The sequence below is a fragment of the Bison bison genome, unplaced genomic scaffold (genome assembly GCF_000754665.1).
Source record: "Bison bison bison isolate TAMUID 2011002044 unplaced genomic scaffold, Bison_UMD1.0 scf7180017864232, whole genome shotgun sequence".
Lineage (NCBI taxonomy): Eukaryota > Metazoa > Chordata > Mammalia > Artiodactyla > Bovidae > Bison > Bison bison.
The window spans coordinates 767,009-773,539 of record NW_011494804.1 but is presented as its reverse complement, the minus strand read 5'-3'; the positions used below and the strand labels follow the sequence as shown (position 1 = coordinate 773,539).

The window sequence follows — 6,531 nt, the reverse complement described above, 5'->3', positions numbered from 1 at the left end:
ATAAAGTGCGAAAAGTCAAGGAGAAACCAACTGCATTTTACTAGGCTGAATAAAAGAAAGTGATCTGTCTATAAAAGTATAAAAAGAGAAGAAATAGAAGAGGAGGAAAAGAGAAACATACTATTTAAAACTACTGAAGAATATAATCTAGAAGAAAGCATAATTCAAGAAACAGAGGTATAACAGAATCATGAATTTAATATGTCAGTTTATAGATAAAACAATAGCATGAGGCTGTATAAATCAGGTGTGTGTGTGTATTATATATATGTATTCTATATAATATACGTGTATATACAGTATATATATATATAATATATACACATGTGTGTACGCACATATATTGTATATTTACACACACACATACATACACACATATAGCATATATGTACATACATACAAGCACACAACAAAATCAGTGGTAAATCTGGTCATTTCTTTTTCTTTTCAGCAAAGGATTAATTATTTAACATTAAAATCCAGCATATAAAATAGGTACATAACCAGAAGTTCTTAAGGTTTTTTATATTTATCCTCTTATATATCCTCTCTTGAGGATATATGAGAATGAGAGAAGAATGAGAGAAAGGGAGCTTCTCAGGTGGCTCAGTGGTAAAGAATCTGCTCGCCAGTGTAGGAGACTCAGGAGACCCAGGTTCAATCCCTGGGTTGGAAAGATTCCCTGAAAGAGGAAATGGCAAACCACTCCAGTATTCTTGCCTATAAAATTCCATGGACAAAGGCTTCTGGCAGGCTGTAGTCCATGAGGTTGCAAAGAGTCGGACAAAACTGAGTGACTGAGCGTGCACTCACACACATTCTCTCTTAATCTTAAAAGGAATCACTTTCCTCCAGCTTCCCTGGTGGCTCAGCTGGTAAAGAATCTGCCTGCAATGCAGGGAACCTGGGTTTGATCCCTGGTTTGAGCACAGCTGATGTAATTTAACACCGGCAAATAATTAACAAATTATTAACAAATTAACAAATAATTTTTGTTTCTCTCAACCTCCTAACTAGTACAGACACCATGCTGCAACTCAACTATTCTACTGTCACATATTCTACTTTGCTTTGTACTTTATCTTCTGCTATACTTATTATTAGGGATTCCCTGGTGGCTCAGATGGTAAAGCGTCTGCCTGCAATGCAGGAGACCCGGGTTCGATCCCCGAGTCAGGAAGATCCCCTGGAGAAGGAAATGGCAACCCACTCCAGTACTCTTGCCTAAAAAATTTCACAGATGGAGGAGCCTGGTGGGCTACAGTCCATGGAGTCGCAAAGAGTTGGACACTACTAAACGATTTCACTCACTCAACCATACTTATTGTAATCTCTTCCCTTGAATCAGCATAGATACTCAACATGTCTTATAACCTGGGGTATCTAAACACTGTTGGAGAGGATCACACGGTAAGTGGTTTGAAGTCACTTCAAATTCAACATCTTTACTCTTGGTTTGTTAGCACTATTCACTACCAACTTCACCTAGTTATGGTCATCCTTCTTCCCAATACTTTGCATCAAGCTCTTCCAAATACTCATCACTCTTCCCAAATCTTTTTCTGGGACTCCTTACAGAACCATGAAAGGCTGATGGTTTTCCTTTATCTGAAACAGAAATTACTTGTGCCATTATCCTAATATTTATATCAGTTTCAAGAATTTCTGAAGATCCAAACACAAAGCATTCATAATATGGTTGATCTTTAGTCATCCTATAGATCTTGAAAATTTTGATTGTGATATATTATGGATTTTAAAATTTTAAATGCCAAATTTAATTTAAAAATATGAGAGAAGATGAAATAAATCTGGAGGTACATTTTCAAGATTTATACCTTCTGAAAATTACAGTGATCATTATTATTTGTGAAATCACTATTTGCAAATGCATCTACTTGTTAAAACATTTTGCCACTTCCAAATAATACTCACTGTTTTTGCAGTCACTTGAGGACATGAACAATGGAGCAAATTTTTTGATGACCAGGCATACATGTTGTCAGCTGTGGAGGAACAAGGTGACACTGCCTTCTTATTACAGCGTTAATACTATAAGCAATCTTTTAGTTCCATTTTTTGGTGTGTGTGTGTGCTTTTAGTTGGTGATTTCACTGTGGAAAATGGCTCCAATCATTGTGCTGACATGCTGTCTAGGGCTTCTGCACACATAAGGCCTTAATGTGCTTTGCAGAGAAAATACGTGTGTTAGATAAGGTATGTTCAGACATGAGTTATAATGCTGTTGCTTATGAGTTCAATATTCATGGATTACCAATGTATATTAAATATTGTACATTAAACAGAAATACATATAAATCAGAATAATGCTTTGATCAGTTGATGAAAATATTACCAGATGATTATAGGAACCTAATCCCATCTTTCCCCTGGGAGCAATGGTTCAGGATTCACTAATTCAGTGCTCATGGGGACTTTATAGAATCTAATCACTAGAATTACGAGAATCTGATATCTACAGATATTGATATTACAGAGATGTGAGGGGTTTCCATAAATACAGGTTCCTGTATGCTTGATGATGACACAAACGGAATTTCTGGCTATTGGCAAACAATAACTGCATGGTCTGAAAATAACTGTTGCATGCCTGCTCAGTCACTCAGTTGTGTCCAGCTCTTTGAGACACCATGGACTGCAGCCCACAAGGCTCCTCTGTCCATGGGATTTCCCAGGCAAGCATACTGGAGAGGGTTGCCATTTCCTACTCCAGGGGATCTCCCTGACCCAGGGATTGAACCTACATCACCTGCAGCTGCAGTTACATCCTTTACCACTGAGCCACCTGGGAAGCCCACAAATAACTAGTAAATCATTCAAAATATCAAAAGGATAAATTTGTTATGAACGATACATAGTTCATTGGGCCACCAATTAAGGTTTCTGGTGGTTTCTTTGTCAACTTTCTACAAATGAACCAACTGGCTTGGCAGGGAAGAACAGATGTCATTCTTGCTTCTAATAGGTCAAGGATGCCTAATGAATACCATAACTTAGCAAAAATGGTCTATAAATAAACTCATAGAACTGGCAGCTACCCCCACCCCCCAAAAAAATAAACCAAAAAATATTCTCTGGGAACCTTTGGGGAAAGTGAGAAATACAATTTAAAATGGTCATTTCATACCAGGTAGTGTAATAAATTTCATATTATCTCCCTTAAACCTATAACTTCTTTCTGATATCAGTATTATTACCTTTATTTTAGATGAAGTAACAGAAAAAGTAAGTATAATATCTAAATTCATCCAAAAAATAAGTAAGAAAATACAAATCAGCAATTATAGTCTGACTACTATTGTCTGACTCCAGAGATCATGTGCTTTTAAATTAAAATTCTAAGAGTTTTACTCTGTTTGCTTCTTTGCCACTCTGAGTTGTATGCGAAGCTTTCAACTTTCTTGTAGAAATGTATTTCAAAACCTTTTAAAATTTTGAATAGTCTTCTGAAATATATGAAGAGTTAATATAAAGTAATAGAATTATCCTCCTATGGGACTTTCGTTAAAGGACGTCTCTCCTTTACATGTATGTTGCCTTACAAAAGTCCCTTTTCAAGTGACTTGGCTTATATTTTCCCTCAGAAAAAGCATAATTGATAGTTATACATTAAAGTGCAGAAAATTACTATTTAATCAACGTTACACTTCAATGATAGTTTTGCCAATCCTCTATCATGGAGCTTCACCCAATATATTTCTGTAGGAAAATGCATTTTGGTTGCAGGTTGATGTAACAAGAACCATTTCCCTGAACTCATTGAATTCTCAGGAACTCATAGAGGAATTCCTCCCTCCACCTTGCTGGACAGTGGGAAAGGAGGTATGTGCTGTGCTGTGCTTAGTTGCTCAGTCGTGTCCGACTCTTTGTGACCCCATGGACTGTAACCCGCCAGGCTCCTCTGTCCATGGGATTCTCCAGGCAAGAATACTGGAGCGGGTTGCCATGCCCTCCTCCAGGGGATCTTCCCCACCCAGGGATCGAACCCAGGTCTCTTGCATGGCAGACGGATTCTTTACTGTCTGAGCCCCCAGGGAAACCCCTCTCTACTTATACTCCTTGTCAATAAATTCTGAGACCTGTCAGAATATCTTTCAAAGGTGAGACTTAGGGAAGAAACATTCAAAGAGGTTGAATTGGAATGGCTCTGTTATTTCTCATTTCCTACAGTGGACCAGGCTGGCATTTACTCTAGTTCTGGGTCAGCAGCTCACTGCCTGATGACGATATGGCCTGACACATAGATGCGCCCTTAATTACTAGAAAAAGCATTTAGACAGTTAGCTGGGAAATATACATTACTTGCCTCTAGCACCAATACCATAATAGTTAAAAAATCAGGGTATACTGGACAAAATGGAAACTTGTCCAGAATATTAACTTCCTTACAGTTAATCTCACAGAAAAAAAGATTGAGAACCCTGATATCAAATAAAAAGCTGTTTTTTTATGATTATTCCTATCCTAGAAATTACAATATAATGTGCATGTTTATTTTTGTTCCTCACACGTTGAATTTATTTCAACCTTGCTTTTTAGCATATGCATATATAAAAGATAGTGCATTTGTAGATATTGCATATGAACATTTGCAAACTATGGCAATATAGGTGAAAAGTCAATATGCACGTGTATATATACACACCAAAGAAGATGAGTTTATACATAAAAATTGTTGCCATATGTAGGATGTGTGTAGTAGTGTCTCAGTTTTGACACTTAAAAGTTTCACAGGAAAATTCACTTCCTAGAACTTGACTTGAATAGATTAAAAACAATAGAAATCAGCCCCTCCTTCCAAGACTTGGCTTGAAATATTGATTAGTGTATCTGATGTATAATGTGTCCATTGAGAGAGTTATGGAATTCTTATCTAGAAGATAGGAAAAGCCAACTTCTAAAGAAACTAGACAGTCCCTCCCTCTCTTTTTCTTGGCTTTCGTTTTGAAAAAGTTAAAGTCTTCCATTATTTAAAAGAGATAGTTGTCAGGGCTTAGTCTCACAAAGAGCAGTTTAAGAACATCTGTACTCCGTGTGTGGTGTTTTCTAGACAAGGGTACTTTTTTTATCTCATACATCATTTATAATTTTTTAACATTCCATGCAGGATAACATATTTTTTTACTTCTCTCTGTGTGTGTGGAATTAAGAGGAAATAGTAAAAGAAGCACAACTAAAATGTTACTTTCTATGCTGGGACCCAGGGGTGCGTCTGTGTGTGCGCGCGCTCAGTCACTCAGGCACGTCTGACTCCTTGTGATCCCATGGACTGTAGCCCTCTGCTCCTCTGTTCGTGAGCTTTCCCTGACAAGAGTACTGGGGTGGGTTGCCGTTTCCTACTCCAGAAGATCTTCCTGACTAAGGGCCTGGACCTGTGTCTTCTGTGTCTTGTGCCCTGGTAGGCAGATTCTTTACCTCTGTGCCAACTCGGAATATTTGACCTTAGGAACATAAAGCTAACAATCGCATCCTGGAAAACCCCACCATGTGGAACAATCAACAGAGAGCAAGACAAAGACAAAATGGAAGTATTTAATGACAACAGTTCAGTTAGTTCAGTTCAGTCACTCAGTCGTGTCCGACTCTTCATGACCCCATGAATTGCAGCACACCAGGCCTCCCTGTCCATCACCAACTCCCGGAGTTCACTCAGACTCACGTCCATCGAGTCAATGATGTCATCCAGCCATCTCATCTTCTGTCGTCCCCTTCTCCTCCTGCCCCAGATTCATTTTAAAAACATTTACATGCATATTATTAATACTGCAAATATTTTCTTATCATTGCCTATCAGGGTATAGGCAGTAGATCTTTCTGACCCAGGAATCAAACCAGGGTCTCCTGCATTGCAGACAAATTCTTTACCAACTGAGCTATCAGGGAATCCCATTGATAAACACTAAAAGTATTTAGTTTCATATAGCTAAAAATTTTAGATACTTATTGCTGTTTCAGTAACTCTACATCACCTTGCAATATCCAGATAAGTAATTTTTTTTTTTACAAAGGTATGTGGATACACAGATTTTGTGGATAGATACTATTCCCAAGGAATCCTCTTTCCAGTGAAGAAATAAAAATAAAAGCCATGAGATGGAGTTAAAGTTGAGGTGCATATTAAATGCAAAAGTATTATAGGATGGTGAAGTAAATTTTGAAAATTTTGCTTTACTGAGAAATGTAAGGGTTCACTGACTTTTTGGAATGCAAATATAATTTCTTATATATTCTCTTTTATCAGTATTAGCCTGAACTTTATTAATATAATAAATAGAAAGGAAAAGTTATTGGGGAAGTGATCCTTTCTGTGGCAAGTAATGAAAGACTCCCAGTGCAGGATCACACCGTCCTTGTATGAGATTAACCATTCCCACCATGGCAGTGCTGTCTGTAGAATAATGCTTCTGGATGGCTGAGAGTGCATGCATTTTACCTCCTCCTCCTCCCCAAATCCCACTGAAGGAATGGCATACATGAATAGATGAGTTGATTCATAACAGCACTGAGGAC

General features: G+C 37.7%; 1 non-coding gene across 1 annotated transcript; it reads left to right on the top strand.

Moving 5' to 3' along the window:
• The first annotated feature begins 1,108 nt into the window (after window positions 1–1,108).
• On the top strand, window positions 1,109–1,181 carry TRNAC-GCA. The gene has a single exon. It is a non-coding gene; the product is annotated as a tRNA-Cys (tRNA).
• The last annotated feature ends 5,350 nt before the right edge of the window (window positions 1,182–6,531 follow it).